The sequence below is a fragment of the Somniosus microcephalus genome, chromosome 8 (genome assembly GCF_052327205.1).
Source record: "Somniosus microcephalus isolate GS21.2 chromosome 8, FLI_Smic_1.0, whole genome shotgun sequence".
NCBI lineage: Eukaryota > Metazoa > Chordata > Chondrichthyes > Squaliformes > Somniosidae > Somniosus > Somniosus microcephalus.
Genome location: NC_140994.1, coordinates 241,610,039 through 241,633,679, shown reverse-complemented (window position 1 = coordinate 241,633,679; position 23,641 = coordinate 241,610,039). Strand labels below are relative to the sequence as shown.

General features: G+C 50.1%; 1 pseudogene; it reads right to left on the bottom strand.

Moving 5' to 3' along the window:
• Positions 1–13,195: 13,195 nt before the first annotated feature.
• LOC147114206 (uncharacterized) overlaps positions 13,196–23,641 on the bottom strand; it is a 40,624-nt pseudogene continuing 30,178 nt past the window's right edge.

Genomic DNA, 23,641 nt, shown 5'->3' with positions numbered 1-23,641 from the left:
GTCCGGCTCTGCTTCCCTGGGGAAGTTATACTGTTTCTGTGGTCGGGCCATGGGTTCCCCGTCTACGCTGACCTCAAACCCTGTGACCCTCCCGCAGTCGTGTTTGTGAGTGGCAAATGTGGCCAGGTGGGCCTGCACAAATGCCTGGAACTCTGGTGGGGTGTCGCTGACCATGAGCCCGAGGTTATAATCCTCTTTGGGCTTCATGGAGCAGAAGGTCCCCTTCCCTTCCTTTCCCAGGATAACTAGGATCTCACCGTTCTTTACTTTTCCTGCCCCCCAAAGGCAGTGATTCCTCAAATCCACTAGGATCCCGTGACCTACGATAAAGTCGGCCCCCCGGACCCCTCTTCCATCCTCCACGTCCCATTTCATCAGGACACACGTCCACTTGGAGCGGAGCGGTCCTATCCGAATGGTGAGCAGGATGGAAACCGAGCCGGCCTGTTTCCTACCTGTGAACCCCGATAGACTGTATGGGACCCCGCTGGAGAGAGGTGAGGTGATGGGGTTAGCTGAGTAGATCAAGGTGCACGATGCCCCCGTGTCCAACAGATAGGTCCCTGTCACCTTTTCCACCTCCATCTCCAAAAGGGGTCTCCTCCACTCATCATATCGGAGCGAACACAGATAAACAGGCTGCGCTGGCTCTAGTCACGGTTGTGGGTTGGATGGGGCTGACGGGGTGAGAGCACCGGTGGCGGCTGCTACTCTCCCCTGACCAGTCACTAAGGACCTCATGGCATCCAAAAGTGACTCGACCTCTGCGGAAGGGATCCATAACCCCGCCTTTTGGGCTGGGGCTGTGGGATGCTTTCCCTTGTTATCCTTCCAAGGGTTTTTGCACTCCTTCTGCCAGTGACCATCCTTCCCACACTGTAACAATTGGTCCTTGTGTTGGGGGGGTTACTCCCTTCCTGGTGCCACTCCTTTCTACTCTGCACTCCTGGTTTTATCTCATGCACCTTCCCCTTGGGTGGGTGTGCATCGGTACCCCTGCCATTTTTATAGGCTAGGGTTAGCTGCCTAATTACCGTGAGCTCTGTGGTCTGGGGATCTTTGGGGTCGAACCAGGCTTCTGCCTTGGCCCGGACGTGTGGCAAGCTGTTCGCCACAAGGCAACGGAGCCAATGCGTCAGGGAATCCCCGTTCAGGAACGTCCGGCCTGGCGTCCCCGGGCAAACTTTCCGGTACACCGACCACAGCCGGTCCGCAAAAGCCTGCGGGGTTTCCCCAGAAAGCTGGATCGTTTTCTCCACGCAGAAGGGACCTCCCTCATCCATCCCCATGGCCTCTAGAACCGCATCTCTAAGCTCCTCATACCCGCTCTGCCCCCTTTTACACTCGTCAGAGAGGGATTGGAGGAGATTACTCCCCAGGGAGAATAGCAGCATTTTGGCCTTCTTGGCGTCATCGCAGTCGTTGACGCTGGCGGGCTGCTCTATTTCCCTGAAGTGGATCGAGGGGTCTCCCTTGGCGGAAAGCTTCGGGATATGGTTGACCATAACCCTGAGCTGTTGGGTGTTAAATGGTAATACGAACTGGTTTTGGAGGGGTCCCTCATTGTCGCCATCGGCGGGTGGGCCGAACCTCCAATGCTGTGCTGGGCACATCGGTCCCGGCTCCGGCCTCTCAGGCGGGTGGTTGCTCTACCTCCGCCTCCACCTCTGGCTCTGCTTCGGGTTCCACCCCCGGTTCCACCCCCCCTTGCTGCCAAACCTCGCTGAAACTTGGCGCTACGGGTGGTGGCCGTGAGGTCTCCTCTCTCTCAACCGGGTCATCCCTAGGCACCACCGGTGACGTTGGAACTGTCCTCCCCTCGTTCCCCATAAAATCTGCCTGGCCTGCCTTTGGGCTTATGAGGCATACCATGCCTTTTGCCTTCCAGAGGGCCCGGCTCAGATTTTCTAACCTCTCTTTACAGGGGCCGTGGTCTGCCTCCTCAAACCCCTGTTCATTTGCTAGCTTGTAAGCGGCTTTTACCTCCTGCACTCTCTCTTCCTGTTCCCTAATCTGCCTTGCCAAGCGGGCGTTTTTCTCCCGCAACCTTAACTCATTTCCCTTGGCCTCGGTGACTTGGCACCGTAGGTATTCCAACTGGGCCTCGTGTTCTCCTACTAAATGTACTCTCTCTTGGTTCAAAGCCTGCAAAGCTACTAATAACTTCTCCCCTGCGAGAGCTTTATCCCAGATCTCCAGGGCTGACTCCCTTAACTCGACTGCCTGTGCTGCAACGAGCCCATCCAAGAGCTGGATCTGCTTTTTAAAGCACACCAGCCAAACTGCCTTCTCTAAGGACTTCTTGTGTTCCTTTCCCTCTGTCCACTTAGCTGCTGCATCTATCGCCTCGCCTGGCCTGAATTGTCCGCGTTCACCCCACCCGGTGCCGGGGCGATTCCAGATAGAGTGGGGAAAAGGGCAAGGGCAAAGGCCAGGGGGTAAGCGCGGGACGGGGAAAGAGCGGCAGCCATGAGGGCGAGGGGCCGAAGAGCAGCCGCACCAGGACAGCACAGCGCACCGACCAACAAAGAACACACCGATTGCTACCCGGGGGCCTTCAATTATACCTTTGTCGAAAACCCTTATCTGTGCACCAAATCAGGTTCGTTCTTTGTTTTAATCTTGGCGGGCTATTTTAAATAATGGTAGCAATCCATACTAACTGTTTTTAGATGGCCGGTAATCGCATCTACCGGCCCGATAATTGACTTGTATTGTCATGCAAGTTCCTTGATGGGCCTGTCCATCCTCGATGGCTCTGTTAATCTGTTTCCGGTAATATATGTAGACTGTTTGATGGCCTTAACTATAGGCCTAAACTGAATTTAGATTTGTCTCCAATTCCGTCTAATGCATAATTCAAAGTCCTGTCTGGTTTCAAAATACAAAGTTTCTCTTCACAGACACTGCAGCTTTGGTTTTGATCCACAAGCTGTCTGCGTCGCAGAGTCCATTTTAAAATCTCACAGGCTTTCTGCCACGAGGCACGGATGCCATCTTGGGTACCCTTTTTGATTTAAAAAAGTCCACGCAGGGTCCTGTTTATTAATAACAGCCTTCGAGGAAATGCAGAAATTTTGCAAATCATACACAGCACAGTGCATGGTAGCACTGTTAAACATTAAGGGCTAGAAATTCAGTTGGTTGCGCCAGCCGTTAGCGCCTTAGGAGGAGTAGATGTCGAGCGCTAGGCGGCTAGTGCCCGGGCGCTGCGCGATCTGCGCCTCGCCCCAACTTCAGTAGAGATTTAGCGCCGGCGCAAAGTCTTTGCGCGCGCTCAGCTGCGCGCGCAGATCATGACGTCATTTCCTCGTGCAACGCCCTTTGTGCGCCCCAATCTGGAACTTGAGTCGCGCCGCCCCATTGTGCGCCTGGCGCCCCTAGCGACTGTTGAGTGGAACGGTGCTCAGCCGATGCGGGCCGCGGGGAGCGCAAATTAAAGGGCACTCCTCCTGCAGTAGAAACGGCAGCCGTGTTGCAACACTCCTTCTTTGTGATAGACGGATCTTCTGGTTTGGCTCAACACTCGGGAGGAGGAGGAGGAGGGGGAGGAGGAGGAGGAGGAGGAGGAGGAGGAAGAGGAGGAGGAGGAGGAGGAGGAGGAGTCGTACCACATAACAAACTAATGTCGGCCTTTCAAAAACACAAATGCACCCTCCCCCTTTAAGATCTCACCGGCGCCACAGTGTCTGTCGTCAATCAGCAGCTCGCCGCACCTGCCCTGCGCCCGACTTCCGGGGTTTCGCCCCGGACTGCCGGCTTAGCGCCTAATGATAGTCGTGCATCGCCTGTTTTAGCGCAGCAGCAACCTCTTGGGGCGATGCTACTGAATATCTTTAGCGGCCGCCCGACTTTACCGCCCCAAAAGTGGCTATACTGAATTTCTAGGCCTAATAGTTTCAACAAAATTGCACTTTGTCAAAATAGGTGTTTTTTAAGCGAGTGCCAGTTACAGATCTGTGGCTGTCTCACACCTTGATGGTTAATGTCTCCCCAGACATCACAGCCGAGATTGGGAACTCGCCACCTGGGGAATCTCAGGTGTGAATCTGTATTCTGCCACTCTGGTCAGGACAACACTTTCACATCCAGTTTGACAGTTTAGATAATGAATGTCCCAATTTTGAGTTTATTCACTCCCTTTTCATTCACTCGGAGCTGCTCACTTTAATTCAAAACCATTGCACCCACAAGAATCTGATGAAAATAGTCAAATCCAGACACATAAAATGTGACAGAAAGAGCACAATGTGACTTGGTCTTGATGGAAATATTTGGTTCTCTGGCTCCCAGTGTTTAAAGCAGAATGTTTTCACTATAAAAGGGATGATGGTGCAAGGCAAAAGGAGATGGTAATGGGACAAGTTAAGAAACAAAAGATGACTCAAGATTAGGTGTAAATGGCAATGGCAGAATCATCAACAGCTGCCGTGTGAGAGAACATAAAGGGAAAAATGAAACACAAGGAAAAAAAATATATAGGGGCTGAGATTATACTGCTTTCTCCCCATATCCCTTGATCCCTTTAGCCTTAAGAAAGATATCTAACTCCTTATACTCATGTTTTTCGATGTTCAGTCCAGAAGGCTGTAAAGCGCCTAATCGAAAGATGAGGTGCTGTTCCTCAAGCTTACGTTGAGCTTCGTTGGCACAGTGTAAGAAGCCGAGGACGGCAAAATCAGAGTGAGAGTGGAGTGGAGAATTAAAGTGACAGGCGACCGGCAGCTCGGGTCTCGCTTACGGACTGAATGGAGGTGTTCGGCAAAGCGGTCTCCCAATCTGCGCTTGGTCTCCCCAGTGTAGAGAGAACCACATCATGAGCAGCGAATACAGTATACTAAATTGCAAGAAGTAGAAGTAAATCGCTGTTTCACCTGGAAGGAATGTTTGGGGCCCTGGACAGTGGGAAGGGTGGAGGTAAAAGGTCAGGTGTTGCATCTCCTGCGCTTGCATGGGAAGATGCCGTGGGAAGGGGAGGGGGTGTTGGGGTGATTGTGGAGTGGAGCAGGGTGTCGCGGAGAGAGCGGTCCCTTCGGAATGCTGAAAGGGCAGGGGAAGTTGTGTTTGGTGATGGGATCCTGCTGGAGCTGGTGGGAATGGCAGAGGACGATCCGTTGAATGTGGAGGCTCGTGGGGTGAAAGGTGAGGACAAGGGGAACCCTATCGTGGTTCTGGGAGGGAGGGGAAGGGGTGAGAGCAGAAGTGCGGGAAATGGAATGGACACAGTTGAGGGCCATGTAAACCACGGTAGAGGGGAATCCTCGGTTGAGGAAAAAGGAAGTTTCTTAGTGAGTTGCAGTAAATGGTAAGACCTAACGTTACCCCCCACCTCAACCCACCCCTCCACAATGGTGATGTGTGTGAAAGGAATGGCTTGGGCATTGTAGGGATGCTTCAATGTGCTGGTGGTACCAACCTGGTGCATCATGTGGCAGCCAGGGTACAGTGTCAAGTGAAGTAAATCTGGCCATGGTGATGCCATAGCTGGCCTCCCGGGTGGCAATGTGGTCGGGTACTGATGCCCTGTGTCCTGTGCAGCATCAGGTGATTGCGGAGCAGGTTGGTATTGTTGTTGGTGATGCTGGTGTGCCTGGTGATGTTGGTGTTGGGGCTGATCGTGGTGGGATTCTGAGGACCAAGGTGAGATTTATTGAAGGGCACCGATGCTGCTGGAATAGATAATAGATGGCAGCTGAAGTGGAGATGATAGAAGCGATCTGTCAATGGTGAGAGTGCTTGCTCCAAGGAGATGCTAGTGGATACAGAGTTTACTTCAAACACTTCCAACCTGCATAAAGCTGAAAAGTGTATTACAAATCCTGAAGGCTCCAGCTTCTGAGATTGGAAAGTGAACAGTTGTGAAATGGTCGCCTTTATATCACTTTTGCAGCTGTCAACTATTCAGAGGAATGGAGAGGTATTGAAAACCCGACCTACTCACCTGACGTGATCCCCGAGCATGGGGAACCTCATGAAAAAGTTGGAAAATTATAAGTACATGGTAAAATGTTGATTAAATACCTTTTAACAAACTTTTAACTCTATTAATTGGCTCCCCTGCTGCTTGGTGTTGGGTCTGTAAAGCGCAGACAGACCCGACACTGGGGAAACTGACATGGAGACGGGTTGACAGCGGGCTCCCGACCCGCTGTCAATCTTTTATATTTTGACAGCAGACCCGCCTCCAAACCCGCCCTCTGAGCGGCAGCAAAATTCCAGCCTTGGCCATAAATGATGGAGCAAAGAAAATCTGGGATGCACAAGAGGCCAGAATTGGAGGAATGCAGAGGATTGTAGGCAATGTTTGATCTAATTTTTTTGGGGAGTGTGCGGCCCATTCAAATTTCCCATTAAAAGCGGCAAGTGTCCTGGACGGGACCTCCAGACCACTGCATGGCAGCGCAGATTAAGGGGAACATTGGTTGTGGGGCTGGAGGAGATTACAGAGATAGAGAGGGGCAAGGACATGGAGGGATTGAACATGATGAGAATTTTAAATTTGAGAATTAAATGGTGGGAATCTGCTTTCACGTGGTGTAATAATCTACACAGGACAACTCGTGATACGTCACCTCAATATTCTAGATATTCAACTGCACCAGGCTTACTCATCCCAAATGTTTAATCCGGGACCTCAGGTGAAGGGCATTGGCAACAAGGTGTGTCCACCGTAAAGCTGACTCCCCCTCCAGGGCACTCACTGACTGATCTGTGCGGTCTGGAGTCCTCCACCGAGAGTCAGCTGTGTCTCAGTGGCAGCAATCTCGCCTCTGAGTCAGGAGGTTGTGGGTTCAATTCCCGCTCCAGGCAGGTGAGCACATAATCAAGGCAAACACTTGATGCAGTACTGAGGGAGTGTTACACTGTCCAATATACTGTCGTTCGGATGACATGTTAAACATGTTACACTACGTACAGGATAGCCTGGGCCTCGGTTCAGTCTAGAGGCAATGGAAAGTTACTAAAGGGGAGGTGTCATGTTGAGTCAGGTGACAGAAGGAATCCAATCAAGGGGGAAGAGGCAAATTCTGGAATCTATTATAAATGATGTAATAACTGGGCACTTAGAAACTAATAGTAAGATTGGGCACGGTCAACATGGATTTATGAAAGGAAATCCTGTTTAACAAACCTATTGGAGTTCTTTGAGGATGTAACTAGTGGAGTAAACAAAGGGGAACCGGTAGATGTAGTGTATTTGGATTTTCAGAAGGCCTTTGATAAGGTCCCACACAAGAGGTCAGTGAACATAATTAGGGCACAAAGAATTGGTTGTAATATACTAGCATGGATTGAGAATTGGTTAACAGACAGAAAACAAAGAGATGGGATAAACGGGTCTTTTTCAGGATGGCAGGCTGTGACTAGTGGGGTACCACAAGGATTGGTGCTTGGGCCCCAGCTATTCACAATCTATATCAATGATTTGGATGACAGGACTAAATGTAACATTTCCAAATTTGCTGATGATTCAAAGCTAGGTGGCAGTGTCGGATGTGAAGAGGCTTCAAGGGGATCTCGACAGACTCAGTGAGTGGGCAAGAGCATGGCAGATGGAATATAATGTGGATAAATGTGAAGTTATCCACTTTGGTAGAAAAAACAGAAAGGCAGAGTATTTCCTAAATGGTGAAAGATTAGGGAATGCAGATGCTCAAAGGGACCTGGGTGTCCTTGTACATGAGTCACTGAAAGTGAATGTGCAGGTGCAGCAAGCCATTAGGAAGGCAAATGCTATGCTGGCCTTCATTACAAGTGAATTTGAGTACAGGAGTAAAGAAGTCTTACTCCAATTATAGAGGGCCTTGGTGAGACCACACCTGGAGTACTGTGTACAATATTGGTCTCCTTACCTAAGGAAGGATATACTTGCCATAGAGGGAGTGCAACGAAGGTTCATGAAATTGATTCCTGGGATGGCGGGACTGTCGTATGAGCAGAGATTGAGTAAACTAGGCCTGTATTCTTTGAATTCAGAAGAATGAGAGGGGATCTCATTGAAGCATTCAAAATTATTACAGGGCTTGATAGGGTGGATGCTGGGAGAATGTTTCCCTTGGCTGGGGAGTCTATAACGGGGGGCCACAGCCTCATGATAACGGGTAGTCCATTCAGGACTGCGATGAGAAGAAATTTCTTCTCACAGAGGGTGGTGAATCTTTGGAATTCTCTACCCCAGAGGGCTGTGGAGGCTCAGTCATTGGGTATATTCAAAACAGGAGTCGATAGATTTCTGACTAGTAAAGGCATCAAAGGATATGGCGATAGGGCCGGTGAATGGAGTTGAGACAGAAGATCAGCCATGATCTCATTGAATGGCAGAGCAAGCTCGAAGGGCCGAATGGCCTGCTCCTGCTCCTATTACTTATGTTCTTATGTTCTTATGACTCTCAGAACTTGGATTAGGAGGGGACGACTCAGCAACCAGATCACACCTCACTTCAGTTGAGGGAATCTCTCTTGGCCTCATTTTCGTTCACTGTACATTTTGATAAACTATTTGTGACCCAGAATCTGGGGAAGTGAGTCCAGGTTTATTATGAAATCGAGGAGCAGATCACAGGCCTGAAAGTTTCACACAGAACAATCTCAGGCTTTTGCTGAGCCGTCTTGTCATGTCCAGAACTGGAGCTGTGCTGGATTCGAAGGGGTTTATCATGTCCAGGACTGGAGCTGTGCTGGATTCGAAGGGGTTTATCATGTACAGAACTGGAGCTGTGCTGGATTCGAAGGGGTTTATCATGTACAGAACTGGAGCTGTGCTGGATTCGAAGGGGTTTATCATGTCCAGGACTGGAGCTGTGCTGGATTCGAAGGGGTTTATCATGTACAGAACTGGAGCTGTGCTGGATTCGAAGGGGTTTATCATGTACAGAACTGGAGCTGTGCTGGATTCGAAGGGGTTTATCATGTCCAGGACTGGAGCTGTGCTGGATTCGAAGGGGTTTATCATGTACAGAACTGGAGCTGTGCTGGATTCGAAGGGGTTTATCATGTCCAGGACTGGAGCTGTGCTGGATTCGAAGGGGTTTATCAGGGACAGAACTGGAGCTGTGCTGGATTCGAAGGGGTTTATCATGTCCGGGACTGGAGCTGTGCTGGATTCGAAGGGGTTTATCATGTCCAGGACTGGAGCTGTGCTGGATTCGAAGGGGTTTATCATGTACAGAACTGGAGCTGTGCTGGATTCGAAGGGGTTTATCATGTCCAGGACTGGAGCTGTGCTGGATTCGAAGGGGTTTATCATGTCCAGGACTGGAGCTGTGCTGGATTCGAAGGGGTTTATCATGTACAGAACTGGAGCTGTGCTGGATTCGAAGGGGTTTATCAGGTACAGGACTGGAGCTGTGCTGGATTCGAAGGGGTTTATCATGTCCAGGACTGGAGCTGTGCTGGATTCGAAGGGGTTTATCAGGTACAGAACTGGAGCTGTGCTGGATTCGAAGGGGTTTATCAGGTACAGAACTGGAGCTGTGCTGGATTCGAAGGGGTTTATCATGTACAGAACTGGAGCTGTGCTGGATTCGAAGGGGTTTATCATGTCCAGGACTGGAGCTGTGCTGGATTCGAAGGGGTTTATCATGTACAGAACTGGAGCTGTGCTGGATTCGAAGGGGTTTATCATGTCCAGGACTGGAGCTGTGCTGGATTCGAAGGGGTTTATCATGTACAGAACTGGAGCTGTGCTGGATTCGAAGGGGTTTATCATGTACAGAACTGGAGCTGTGCTGGATTCGAAGGGGTTTATCATGTACAGGACTGGAGCTGTGCTGGATTCGAAGGGGTTTATCATGTCCAGGACTGGAGCTGTGCTGGATTCGAAGGGGTTTATCATGTACAGAACTGGAGCTGTGCTGGATTCGAAGGGGTTTATCATGTCCAGGACTGGAGCTGTGCTGGATTCGAAGGGGTTTATCAGGGACAGAACTGGAGCTGTGCTGGATTCGAAGGGGTTTATCATGTCCGGGACTGGAGCTGTGCTGGATTCGAAGGGGTTTATCATGTCCAGGACTGGAGCTGTGCTGGATTCGAAGGGGTTTATCATGTACAGAACTGGAGCTGTGCTGGATTCGAAGGGGTTTATCATGTCCAGGACTGGAGCTGTGCTGGATTCGAAGGGGTTTATCATGTCCAGGACTGGAGCTGTGCTGGATTCGAAGGGGTTTATCATGTACAGAACTGGAGCTGTGCTGGATTCGAAGGGGTTTATCAGGTACAGGACTGGAGCTGTGCTGGATTCGAAGGGGTTTATCATGTCCAGGACTGGAGCTGTGCTGGATTCGAAGGGGTTTATCAGGTACAGAACTGGAGCTGTGCTGGATTCGAAGGGGTTTATCAGGTACAGAACTGGAGCTGTGCTGGATTCGAAGGGGTTTATCAGGTACAGGACTGGAGCTGTGCTGGATTCGAAGGGGTTTATTAGGTACAGGACTGGAGCTGTGCTGGATTTGAAGCGGTTTATCATGTACAGGACTGGAGCTGTGCTGGATTCGAAGGGGTTTATTAGGTACAGAACTGGAGCTGTGCTGGATTCGAAGGGGTTTATCAGGTACACAGATCCATTACGTTGGCTGCATTCCCATAAATGGTTAAAAGAATGGAGTCAAAATGAAAGGGAAATGTACTCTCCCCATTATTGCAACGTGGCTAAAGAGGAATAAAAACAGAAAATGCTGGATGTAGAGATTAGGCCAATTAGTAGCTTATCTCTCGTCTTTCAAATAATCAGGATCGACTGCAAACCAATATGACGGGTATTCTGGCCTAGAAATTCAGTGGCCTGCGCCACCAGTTTGCGCCCAAAGAGGGCTTTTGCGCCAGTCTGCAAACTTCAGGCGAAATTCAGCGGTGCGTTAATGGCGGCGTTAGGCTGTAGCGCTGCGCCACCATCGATGACGTCATCGGTGTGCGCAGCGCCCCGCTATCGCCCCGCTGGCCATATTTAGTAGCGGCCGCCTCCTCCGCGCCGGCCGCAAACAGCGACCGGTACACAGGGCCTACCTGTGGCGGTAGTGGCGGTAATTAAAGTGGAGGTGCGGCCGGCCGCTTTTTCGGCGGCCGCCTGCCAGCACCTCCGTCCCCGGCCTCCTACAACCCCCCCCCCCCCCCCCGCGGCATTGCCGGCTGTTTCCAGAGAGCCCGGCACTTCTCCTTGGTGCCGGGCTCATTTGCCGGCACTCGCGAGCGGGGATCGCGCTGTTGCAGGCACCTCCCCCTTAAGGGTGAGAGGAAGGCCTGCAGTACCGCAGGCTGCCATGCCGCAGCGGGTGGCGCTGCGGCACCTTTCCCGACGATATTCAGTTTCAGCGTCCCAAGCGGGGCGCCGAAACCCCTGTTTAGCGGCCGGCTTCCACTTGGGGCGCTGAAACTGAATATCCCGCTTGCGCAAGTGGATCCGCGCGCAGCGGTAATTCCGGCGCCCAGGCGAGCTGGGCGCCCCAAACTGAATTTCTAGGCCATTGGCCTAGAAATTGGGTTTTGGCGCAGCAACGGCTTTAGCGCCGGAAGTTAGTGCTGGAGCTAAGTCGCGCTGTTCGGGCCAAAAATTCAGTACTTCTGCGGCCAAACTGCTGCCGGCGCTGCTGAAAGCTGTTAGCGCCTGAAAACTGGCGCTATGCGCTGAATTTCGGCGCTATTCCGGCGCTGCGGCGCCCGCTGCGGTGCGGCAGGTTCGGGAAGTGCAGGCCTCCTCCTTCCCTTAAGGAGGACCTGCCTGCACCCGGCCGCGGCCCGCGATAATCGTATTAAAAATGAGCCCGGCACCTCGGACAAGTGCCGGGCTTGCTTCTGTTCGGGGGGGGGGGGGGGGGGAAGTCCAGGGAGGGAGCTGCGGCCAGGCGGCCGGCGGGAAAGCGGCCGGCCGCCGCGGGGCCTTTAATGCGCCGGCGCAAACTTGTGCAAGGTACCTCTGCCAGAACGTTGCTTGCGGCTGCCACGGGCGAGGCGGCCGCAAGTCAATTTCCCAGTTCGGGCGGGTTACCACGGCAACCGGGACGCTGCGCACACCGATGACGTCATCGGTGCCGGCGCAGCGCGACCGGTCTACCGCGGCAGAAGGGCCCCAGGCAATTTAGGCGCCGGCGCCAATTGCAGCGCTAGGCCCTCTAGCGCCACAAAATCGGCGCTAAGGGCACTGAATTTCTAGGCCATTGTGTTTAATCAGAGTTTAAGCTGGAATATAACATGCTAGTTACACAGCAAAATCATACGACCGTGACTGGTTTTGCGGATCAAACTTTATACATTCTGAACACGCCTGATTTCTAACATGGAATGCACTCAGCAGGACAGGCAGCATCTGCGGAGAGAGAAAGAGAGTTAATGTTTCAGCTCGATGACCTTTCAACAGAACTGGCAGATGTTAGAGATTGAACAGTTTTTGAGCAAGTAGAGAGCCAGGGAAAAGAGGGGGAGGAAAGAACAAAGGGGAAGGTCTGTGATAGGGTGGAGGGCAGGAGAGACTCAATGACAAAAGGAAATACTTTCCCATTCCATTCCGAACCAATCTCTTCATCACAATCTATCAGTAAAATCAGCAAACAATTGATTATCAGGGCTTTTAATTGATTGTTAAGGATAAATTAATAAAACATTCCCAAAGCTGGAATCATTCCCACTTTAATTTTCAGATTTACTTTTCCACAACTTTTATTCATCCTGTTTCTTTCCTGTTAATCTTTTAGTCGCGCTCTGCTGCAAACAATTCCCTGGGTGAGAGCATGGAGACAACCTTCTCTGGAGATTCCGCGATCTCGTTGTGTGAACAGGTGCTGGGAGGTGCTGGGGAGATGCCCATATTTACTGAGCCGAGTTTCATTCCTTCTCATTTGTAGCAGCTCAGCTCCATTCAGCTCCTCTGCAGAGAGAGTCCAGCTGAGATCACTCATTGGGGACCCACAGTCACAAATCCACGTCCCAACACTTCAAGCTCCACACACGGCTGCACCACTGGGTCACCGTCAGTCCCTACAGTTATAAAACTGTATCCCAGCCTGGAGCCTCACCAGCCCCGAGTGGAGATCAGGAATTCAGCCCAACCTCCGCATGATTTTCCACACATTAGAATTTCATTCAGCAACCTGGCAAGTTAGGACTTGTAAAGTGAAATAACAGATACTGAGAGTGGGAACTATTGAAATGGACACTTCGGGATATAAACTAAACCAGCTACATAAAAAAATTGCCACAAAATAACTCCAGAATAAAACCACAAATTTATTTCTAAAGTTTCCCAAGTTGGATCGATCTAGTTTCCAGAGACTGCAGATCTCGTTGGGCCCAGGCACGATGGGCTGAATGGCCTCCTTCTGTGCTGCATCAGTTATTCTATGATCTCAGATCAGTATCAGAGTTCAGGGTCTATAATGCGACGGCTTCTTGTGAATCATCTGTTTCATTTCCTGTCGCCTCGTGTGGATTCCCACTGTTCAATATCTGACAAGAGGCAAGAAATGTGCTTTAAATAAAGAGCTTATACTTCAATAATAAACACTGGACTGGAGGTGATGAATAAAGAGGAAGTCGAATAGAGCAGTAATTTTACAAAATGGGGAACAGAAAAGATCATGACCCACACATCACTGATAATTTGAACAATTAATGGCTTCAGTAATTGGAAGGAACAGACCTGATTAAAATGATAAACTAACTCCAGTTACTGGTAGAAGATACTGTGGAAGATTTTTCCTACAATGAATGTATGAATGTAAGATAAGGTCACACCATTGAGGTCTAAGGTCATGGCCATAGTGTGACCACATTTCTAAGAGGTTCTCCCTGTGGTCGACTGACCTCACCAGTAAAGTTACCTCCTTGACAACTCTGCTTCTGACAGAACAATGCTCTCCTACTAAAGCTACTGGTTCTGTCTCTTTTGTTACCTCCCTGAGCTGTGAGCTGATGTAAAGTTTATCATAATCATTAATTTTCACTAAATACAGTCGGACTGTTCAGTTTATTGTTAATTTTACTGGTTGTGCATTTTCAGACATCTGTTCAAATAATATTTGTTTCTGACGACATGCAAGTTACTAATTTCCAAGAGGAATATTTGCGATAGTAAATTAAATGACAAATTTTAAACTAGAATATTGGGCTCCTAGTGTGAGCAATGTTCATTGATTTTCTGTCTTTATTTCATTCATTTATAATCAGGTATGGCCCTCAGAGATTTCTGTATTCCTTCCTCGCTGGAACTCACAACCATATGCAGTGTTTTAGGCGAATAGAACAGATTCATTTAAGAGGAAGCTGGATAAGTACATGAGGGAGAAAGGAATAGAAGGATATGTCGATAGGGTGAGATGAAGTAGGGTGGGAGGAGGCTCGTGTGGAGCATAAACACCGACACAGACCTGCTGGGCCCAATGGCCTGTTTCTGTGCTGTAAATTCTATGTAATTCTAAGTAAACATCCTGAACAATACAGATTACATCACATCCTTCATGTCAGTTCAAACTTTCCACTAGTTACCACATTTCTGTGCCTCTCACCCCAATAGTTCCCATTCCACAACGTCTCGCTTCACCCAGAAGCACACAGCCTTGAAACACTCCTTCCTCGAACACAAACATGACAGGGCTCTCCGAAACAGAAACTTTGCTTTTGAATCGACTGAGATTTGACTATGAGTAAATCAGGTGAACCAAACCTGCCACAGAGGAAGTGGCTTACAAAGCGACAAATTCACTTCTAGGCCCCAACACTACTGCAGCTCTCTAGTGCCACCAGGCCACAGCAACAAGAATAACAGCACACATTAAAATGATCAAACTCATTAATTGTCACACAATACATTAGTAATTTCCTTTTATCGTAATTTTTACTGGTTGTGCCTTAACTGCATTGGTTTCTGACAACTCTCTATTTACTAATTTTCAAAAAGAATATTTGTGATAATCAATGAAAAATATTAAAAGATTGGGCTCCTAGTTTGAGCATTGTCCATTCATTGATAATCAGGTATGGCCCTCCGAGATCGCCCTGATTCCTTCCTCAGAGCCCGATGGAAATTGGGAGCAGGGAAGTTTGAATCATGAAAAATATTCAAAGCTATAAGAATTCACCCAATTTGGAACAATTGTTTTCTTTAACTGAAGATTCCTTTAAATTCAGTACAATGTACAATATTAAATGAAATTTTAAAATACAGTTTGTGACCACGTAATATCTGTTCAATGAACATCAGTTTTCTCAGTGCCAGTGAGAGCTCGGCACTAATTCCTGATTTACTGGAAAGCTTAAAGAAATTCTTACTCTGGTCCTCCTCTTCAAGCAGCAAATCAGTCCAACAGCAACACCCAGTTTAACCAACAAGTAGCCCGAAACTGTGACGATCCAAATCTCCGGAAGTGGTCTCGCTCTCACTGTGAAGGACAAAGTTGAGATTTTAGTTTCACTCTCCATCTCGTTTAATATTTAAATACTCCTGCCAGTCATTCTATAAAATATGTGGAAAGTGAAAACATTCTGCTTTAAACACTGGGAGCCAGAGAACCAAATATTTCCATCAAGACCAAGTCCACGTTGTGTTCTTTTTGTCACATTTTATGTGTCTGGATTTGACTATTTTCATCAGATTCTTGTAGGTGCAATGGTTTTGAATTAAAGTGGGCAGCTCTGAGTGAATGAAAAGGAAGTGAATAAACTCAAAATTGGGTCATTCATTATCTAAACTGACAAACTGGATGTGAAAGTGTTGTCCTGACCAGAGTGGCAGAATACAGATTCACACCTGAGATTCCCCAGGTGGTGAGTTCCCAATCTCGGCTGCTCTGTCTGGGGAGACATTAACCATCAAGGTGTGAGACAGCCACAGATCTGTAACTGGCATTCACTTAAAATCACCTATTTTGAGAAAGTACAATTTTGTTGAAACTATTAGGGGGAGAAATTCAGTTGGTTGCGCCACCTGTTAGCACCTTAAGAGGGCGATAAGTGGGGCACGAGCCAGCTAGCGCCCGGGCGCAGTGATACCTGCGCCTCTCGCGAAATTGAGCGGACATTTAGCGGCGGCGCTAAACCGCAACGCCCGCTCAGTTGCGCACGCAGATCCTGACGTCATTTCAGAGTGCAACGCCCTTGGGGCGCCCCGGACCGTAAATTCAGTGGTGTCCCCCTCCTTTCCGCCTGGCGCTCCCAACGACAGGTTGACTGGAACGGTTCCCAGTCGCTGTGGGGTTGGGGGGGGCGCTATTTAAAGGGGGCTCTTCGTGACTTCTTTGTGGTAGCCATTTTTGGACCACTCCTTCTGAGAGAGAGAGAGAGATTTGCAGAGAGACAAATGGAGAGAGATTTCTGCATTGAGTCAGCGCTCGCTGAGGTACTTTTGGCTTCTGACCAGAACTTTGTAGTTGCTTTGCTTTTTCACCGGCATAACTTTGAGTGGCCACATACTATGGGGGCCGCAATGGATGGGAACATCAGGCTTCTCCATGACATTGAGAGGGCACAGAGACGCAGAGAGAGAGTGCCAATCATGGCCAGACAGAGGAGGGCCAACAGGCGTTGGCACATGAGACCTTACGCTCCCAGGGTTTTCCGCCAACAGTTCTCATACATCAATATGTCTGAGGAGCAGTGTTTTCGGAGGCTGCAATTCAGCAAGGAGGTGGTCACTGAGCTCTGCCACCTGCTTCAGCCAGATCTGCAGCCTCAACTGAGGAGCAGGATGTCTCTGTCGGTGGCAGTGAAGGTAACAGTGGCTCTCAACTTCTATGCCACCGGCTCCTTTCAATCCGCTACTGGGTCATTGCCAATATCTCCCAGTTCGCGGTGCATTGCTGCAAAGTCACGAATGCCCTCTTTAAAAGGAGATGACAGTACATCTCCTTCCCCATGACCCCGGACAAGCAGCAAGAACGCGCAATGGGCTTTGCAAGAATAGCGGGCTTCCCCATGGTCCAGGGCACCATTGACTGCACGCATGTGGCTTTGTGGGCGCCGCAAGAGAATGCCGAGGATTTCCGCAACCGAAAGGGGTTCCATTCGTTGAACGTCCAGTTGGTCTGTGACCACAGACAGCTGATACTCGCTGTCAATGCCCGCTTTCCAGGCAGCAGCCACGACGCCTTCATCCTGCGCCAGGCTTCTGTGGCAGACCTTTTCGAGGCCCCGCTCCACCCAGGAGGCTGGCTTCACGGCAACAAGGGCTATCCTCCGTGCACCTGGCTGATGACCCCGCTCCGTTCGCCCAGTACCCCTGCAGAAGAACGATACAATGAGAGCCATCAAGCTACCAGGAACATCGTTGAACACACAATCGGCGTGCTCAAGCAATGGTTCCACTGTCTGGACCATTCCGGAGGAGCCCTTCAGTACTCACCTGAGTGAGTCTCCCACTTCATTGTTTTGTGCTGCATGCTGCATAACCTGGCATAACCTCAGGGCTCAGCCAATGCCACCAGACATTGGAGCACCAGCAGAGGAGGAGGAGGAGGAGGAGCAGCAGCACCAAGATGGGAGGGAGGCACAAAGTGCAAGGGCCGTCCGTCAGCGGCTTATAGCAAGTCGCTTCTAGGCCCCCTCTGAGGGAATGGCTTCTGCCATTCAAAGAACATGAATGGAACCGTGCCGCAACCCCTAAGCTGGTCAAGGCAACAATTAGTTCAAAGAGCAAACATGCACATTCTGAATAAAGACAATTCTTTATTTAACAAACTGTGTGCCCTTCCCGCATGACAAAGTAATAGAGAGAAACCCCCAAAAAAAACAGTCAGTCACATAACTGGCTCTCACAACCTGGAGACAATGACCAAAACAGTAACAAAAATATGACCACGATCCTCGGCTTTCAATAAAACAATTAACAACATTTTGCCACACCTTCTACTTTTTGCCCTTCGAGGGTGATCTGCTTCACTTGTGAAATTGGCCCCTTCCCACCCTGCAGCTTCTCCGCAATGGGACCCCAGTGGCTGGAGCAAGGCTGGGGGAAGGCTGCTGAGTGTCAGAAACTGAGACTGCAGATGCCCTTGAGGGATGGCCTGCACCAGCTCTGGGCCTGGAGGGCCCGGCTGCTGACTGCTCCAACTCTGCATGGGCGGCACCAGTCTGTCCTACAGGTGGTGGCAGCTGCAGTGGAGAAGTGACAGTGCTGGCAGCAGGAATGCTGTCATCCTGAGAGAGGACAGCAACTCCCTATTCGGCCGATACACTGGCACTCCCACGGGGCAGCACTGCAGCATGCGGAGCAATCTGCTGAAGCACAGATTGCTGGCCTGCTGCGGCGCGGTGAGGGCCCCGGTGAATCCTGCCCAATCCAGCGAGGGTGGCAGCAGTCAGTGCTCGTGTGGCCTCAATCTGCGTCTGCATGAGACCAGCCACTGACTGCATTGCAGCACTAAGCAATTGCGTGGCAGCCGCCTGTGCTGCGCCAACGTCCTGGACAACCCTTGCCTGTGCTGCGCCGAAGTCCTGGAGACTCCTTGCCTGTCCTGCTTCGAAGTCCTGGACACTCCTTGCCAGTGACTCAATGGAATCTGGCATCCTTGCCACTGCAGCCATGAGCTCAGTGTGCCTGTGCTCCACCTGGGCGCTCATTTCAGTGAGGAGCCGCACCTCTTCTGCGCTCACTGTAGCAGGACTCGAGGTCAGACTCTCCCTCCGGGGAGAAGGCCGCCGAGCTTCCCTACCCCCCTCGCATTGCTGCAGCCCGCTGGGCCCCGGAGCTTCACCCTCCTCAGACCATTCCCCCCTGCTCCCCTCCAGGGAAGACGTGTCCCCATTATGGCCATGGGCTGCCTCGGCTGAGGGTGGCATTGATGGTCCGGCTTCCTCCTCCTCGTTGCCTTCAGAATCACTCACAGTGGCAGCTTGAGGGCCCGCCTCCTCACTTGGCGAATCAGCATCTGAAAGCAGGGAGGTATAAGAGCGGCTTTAGCGTGAGGACAGGGTGGCAGCAAGGGGGCATGAGTGCTGCAATGTACTGTATTGGTTTGATTGTGGCAAAGGATGCTGGTGTGAGGAACAAGTGGAAGGAGAGAGGTCAAAAAGGTGATGACCTTACCATTGCTGTCCATAACAGGGTCGGCATCTCCAGTGGCGACGGGGCCAATCATCCGGCCTGCGATAATCCGTTGAACTCGCTGCTCCAGATTGGTCAGGGCTTGAAGGTGAGGCCGGCCTCCCCCGGTCCGTTGCTGCTGCCTCCTGTTATGCGCCAGCTTGCCCTGCAAGAGAAAGGACGGCCTCTGAGTACAGCGTGCAGCCATGATCTTGGCTGCAATGCCTCCCATGGTCGAATAGCCCTGACAGTGTGCAGCCCTGATCTTGGCTGCATTGCCTCCCATGGTCGAATAGCCCTTACAGTGTGCAGCCCTGATCTTGGCTAGCATGCCTCCCACGGTCGAATAGCCCTTACAGCGCGCAGCCCTGATCTTGGCTGCAATGCCTCCCATGGTCGAATAGCCCTTACAGTGTGCAGCCCTGATCTTGGCTGCATTGCCTCCCATGGTCGAATAGCCCTTACAGTGTGCAGCCCTGATCTTGGCTAGCATGCCTCCCATGGTCGAATAGCCCTTACAGTGCGCAGCCCTGATCTTGGCTGCAATGCCTCCCATGGTCGAATAGCCCTTACAGTGTGTAAAGTGCTGAGTGTGCGTGTGAGTTTCCTGAAAGGCCCATAGGTGTTGGATGAGGGCTGGGCATTGGGGCTTTCAGGACCCTTTGGCCATAAAGTGAGGTCGACATGCAGGGATGAAGAGGATTCTGAAAGGGCACTCACCCTGACGACCCGAGTGAGGTCATTCAACTTCTTCCTGCATTGCACAGGGGTCCTAGGCACCATGCTGCTGGAGGTCACTCTGTGAGCTACCTCCCTCCAAGCTTTTCGATAGTCGCTGGGCAGCGGCCTCCTGCCACTGTCCGGGTACAGGAGAGATCGCCTGCGCTCCACCGCGCCAACCAGAACCTCCAAGGCCCCTTCGCTGAACCGCTGTGCTCGCTCCCTGGCCCTCTCCATGGTCCTTGGCTTAAGTATGTGGCAACAAGTCTGTCCAGGCCGAGATTCAGGGCTCCGATGCGCAGGGTGTGGCTGCAATTGAAGATCGGCCCTCCCCTTTAATAGCTGACTGGCGCCAGCGTGTCTGTGTGCAATCACTAACTGGCCGCACCTGCGCTGCGCCCGTCCTCGGAGGTAGCGCCTCGCTCCTCCGGCTTAGCGCCTTAAGACAGTCGTGCAGCGCCTGTTTTAGTGCTCCAAGCACCTCCTGGGGTGAAGGAGGCCAATTTACCAGTAGGTGGCGATAAGTTGCACCGGGCGCAAAATTTCGCCGATACTTATGCCCCAAATGGGGCGATACCGAATTTCTCCCCCTTAATGTTTAACATAGGCATAGAAGATAGGAGCAGGAGTAGGTCATTCGGCCCCTCGAGCCTGCTTCGCCATTCAATGCGATCATGACTGATACATAGAAACATAGAAACATAGAAGATAGGAGCAGGAGCAGGCCATTCGGCCCCTCGAGCCTGCTCCGCCATTCAATGCGATCATGGCTGATCATCCAAATTCAGTACCCGGTCCCTGCTTTCTCCCCATACCCCTTGATCCCTTTAGCCTTAAGAAATATATCCAACTCCTTCTTGAAGATATTTAATGAACTGGCCTCCACCGCCTTCTGTGGTAGAGAGTTCCACAGGTTCACCACTCTCTGGGTGAAGAAATTCTTCCTCATTTCTGTCCTAAATGGCTTACCCCTTATCCTTAGACTGTGTCCCCTGGTTCTGGACTCCCCGGCCATCGGGAACATCCTTCCTGCATCTAGTCTGTCCAGTCCTGTCAGAATTTTATAAGTTTCAATGAGATCACCTCTCATTCTTCTAAACTCCAGCAAGTACAAGCCCAATCGATACAATCTCTCCTCATACGTCATTCCTGCCATCCCAGGTATCAGCCTGGTGAATCTCCGCTGAACTCCTTCCATGGCAAGAACATCCTTCCTCAGATAAGGCGACCAAAACTGCACACAATACTCAAGATGTGGTCTCACCAAGGCCCTGTACAACTGCAGCAAGACATCGTTGTTCCTATACTCAAACCCTCTCGCTACGAAGGCCAACATACCATTTGCCTTCTTCACCGCCTGCTGCACCTGCATGCTTACCTTCAGCGACTGGTGCACAAGGACACCCAGGTCTCGTTGCCCTTCCCCTTCTCCCAATCTATTGCCATTTAGATAATAATCTGCCTTCCTGTTTTTGCCACCAAAGTGGATAACCTCACATTTATCCACGTTATATTGCATCTGCCATGTTTCTGCCCAATCACCCAACCTGTCCAAATCATCCTGTAGTTTCTCGACATCCTCCTCACAGCACACACGCCCACCCAGCTTTGTGTCGACTGCAAATTTGGAGATATTACATCTAGTTCCCTTGTCTAGATCATTAATATATATTGTGAATAGCTGGGGTCCAAGGACCGATCCCTGCGGTACCCCACTAGTCACTGCCTGCCACTCGGAAAAAGACCCATTCAAAGATCATCCAAATTCAGTACCCTGTCCCTGCTTTTTCCCCATATCCCTTGATCCCCTTAGCCTTAAGAAATATATCTAACTCCTTCTTGAATATATTTAATAAATTGGCCTCAACTGTCTTCTGTTGTAGAGAATTCCACAGGTTCACCACTTTCTGTGTGAAGAAATTCCTCCTCATCTCAGTCCTAACTGGCTTACCCCTTATTCTTAGACTGTGACCCCTGGTTCTGGACTCCCCACCATCGGGAACAGTACTACCATGCATGTTTTTGAAAGTTTTGTGTGTTGTTGTAATATTTATCTATGGTACATTTAATTTAATATTTTATTTCAAAATCTTAATTAATATAATATTGTAACACTCGATGAGGTAAGTACTTGATGTAAATGGACAATTTCACCAGTAGACAGAATTCCATTTTAATTATAATCGGCTGGGTGATCTTCCATGGCATTGATCATGGTCAAGATTATCAAACCTATTTTAAACTATTAAACAGAGCATTGAATGAGATCTACCATGTTATCCCCTAATCAGTTGTCTCTCCATATCAATGTAATTGTCTTCTCTAATATCTGGCTTGCAAGCCTCAATGTACTATTGTATTCAATGACCCATAATCCCACTGTTCAGGAAGTGAGCGGTTGAATTTTGAGGCCTCCCGGCTTGTGGAATCGGGATGGTAATGTCCTGGAAAATGGCAGGGAATGGCTCAGCCCCCCTTCCCCCAGTCACTGTGGCCGCGACAATCTTCTCCCGGGCCAAGTGCTGGGCGGGCGGAGTCAGGCGGTAGGCCCATCGATTTCTGCCAAGGCCTGCCGGCGTGATGCTAATGAGGGCCATCGATCAACATGGACCGGGCCTGCCGTCAGCACCATCGGGCGGCCGTCCATCACCCACCCGCTCCGCCGGTCAGACACCCGATAGTTCATATCGACCCCAAGTTCCTCTGGCGGGGTTTCTAGTGTGGGAGCTAACGCAGGATCCACGCACTGTGCTGCTTGTTGTGAAACCTTGCCTTGTAATTTTGCTGAGCCTATTATTAACACTCAGTGCGTGTACAGGTGCTGTTGAGGTGGTGAATTGCTGTCTGGTGCCTATCACGGATACTCTGTAGGAATTCCCACTGCTCAGTGAATCACAAGACCTGCGTGAGAATCCGGCACAAACTATATTGGCCCAGAACTTCGGGTCTCCATGGGTGAGTACGCACGGGGTACTCAACCGTAGGCCCAATGGAAGTGCCGGTTTCCTGCATGCACTGTGCATGCGCGGGAAACCGGCACTTCCATTCCCCCGAACGAAGGGGTTCAGAGTTCGAACGCGTGCAGGTTTTCCCAGGAGGGTAAGTCTCCAGAAGTTACACATATAAAAAGCAGGCGTAAGACCTGCTTTTTACAAGGTAATTGGTGAATTAATTAAAATTAAAACATTTTTTCCACAGGTTTATTATTTTTAAATACTTTACAGAAAGGTAAGTTTATTTTTAGCCCCGTTAAAAAATAAAATTATTTTTTCCAAAAATTTAAATTATTGTTTAAAATAGTTGTTTCATGTAATTTATAGCTTATTTAAAAAATGTGATTTAAAAAAAAAATTATTTGAAGATTTAGTGATGTTTTGGGGCCCATAGTATTTATAAGTTTTGACAGACCTTCCTGTCAAACTTATGAATGGGCATTCCCTGCTACCATTGGCTTTCCATGGCCCACATGATCCCAGGGGACGCTTCGAACTAACTGCGCCCCTGGGAAACGCAAGCACTGCGTGCCGGCAGTTGGAGCAGGCCCAGGATCGTAATTCTATGTAATTCCACAGCTCGCCGGCTGGCGCACAAGGTAAGTGCAGGTCGGGGGCTTACACCCGCGGGAAGCCCCCGACCCGAATTTCTGGGCCATTGTTGGTGATCAAGCTGCATTCACAGTAAGTTTAACGGTCTAACTGGCTTTTGCTTCCTTCAATCCTGTGAGTTTTTTTAACCTAGTATAGCTGATGCTTCTATTTGTTTCTTTTCCCTCTGTTCTTTATTTCAGCCATGTACCATTGATGCTTTTTCCACCTTTTAATATTTCCTGACTGATTTAAATCTCCTAACACTACACCTTCGCTTTTCATTTTCTGGCAGCACCCTGGTGGACTCAACCTTATTATTATAAGGATAAAT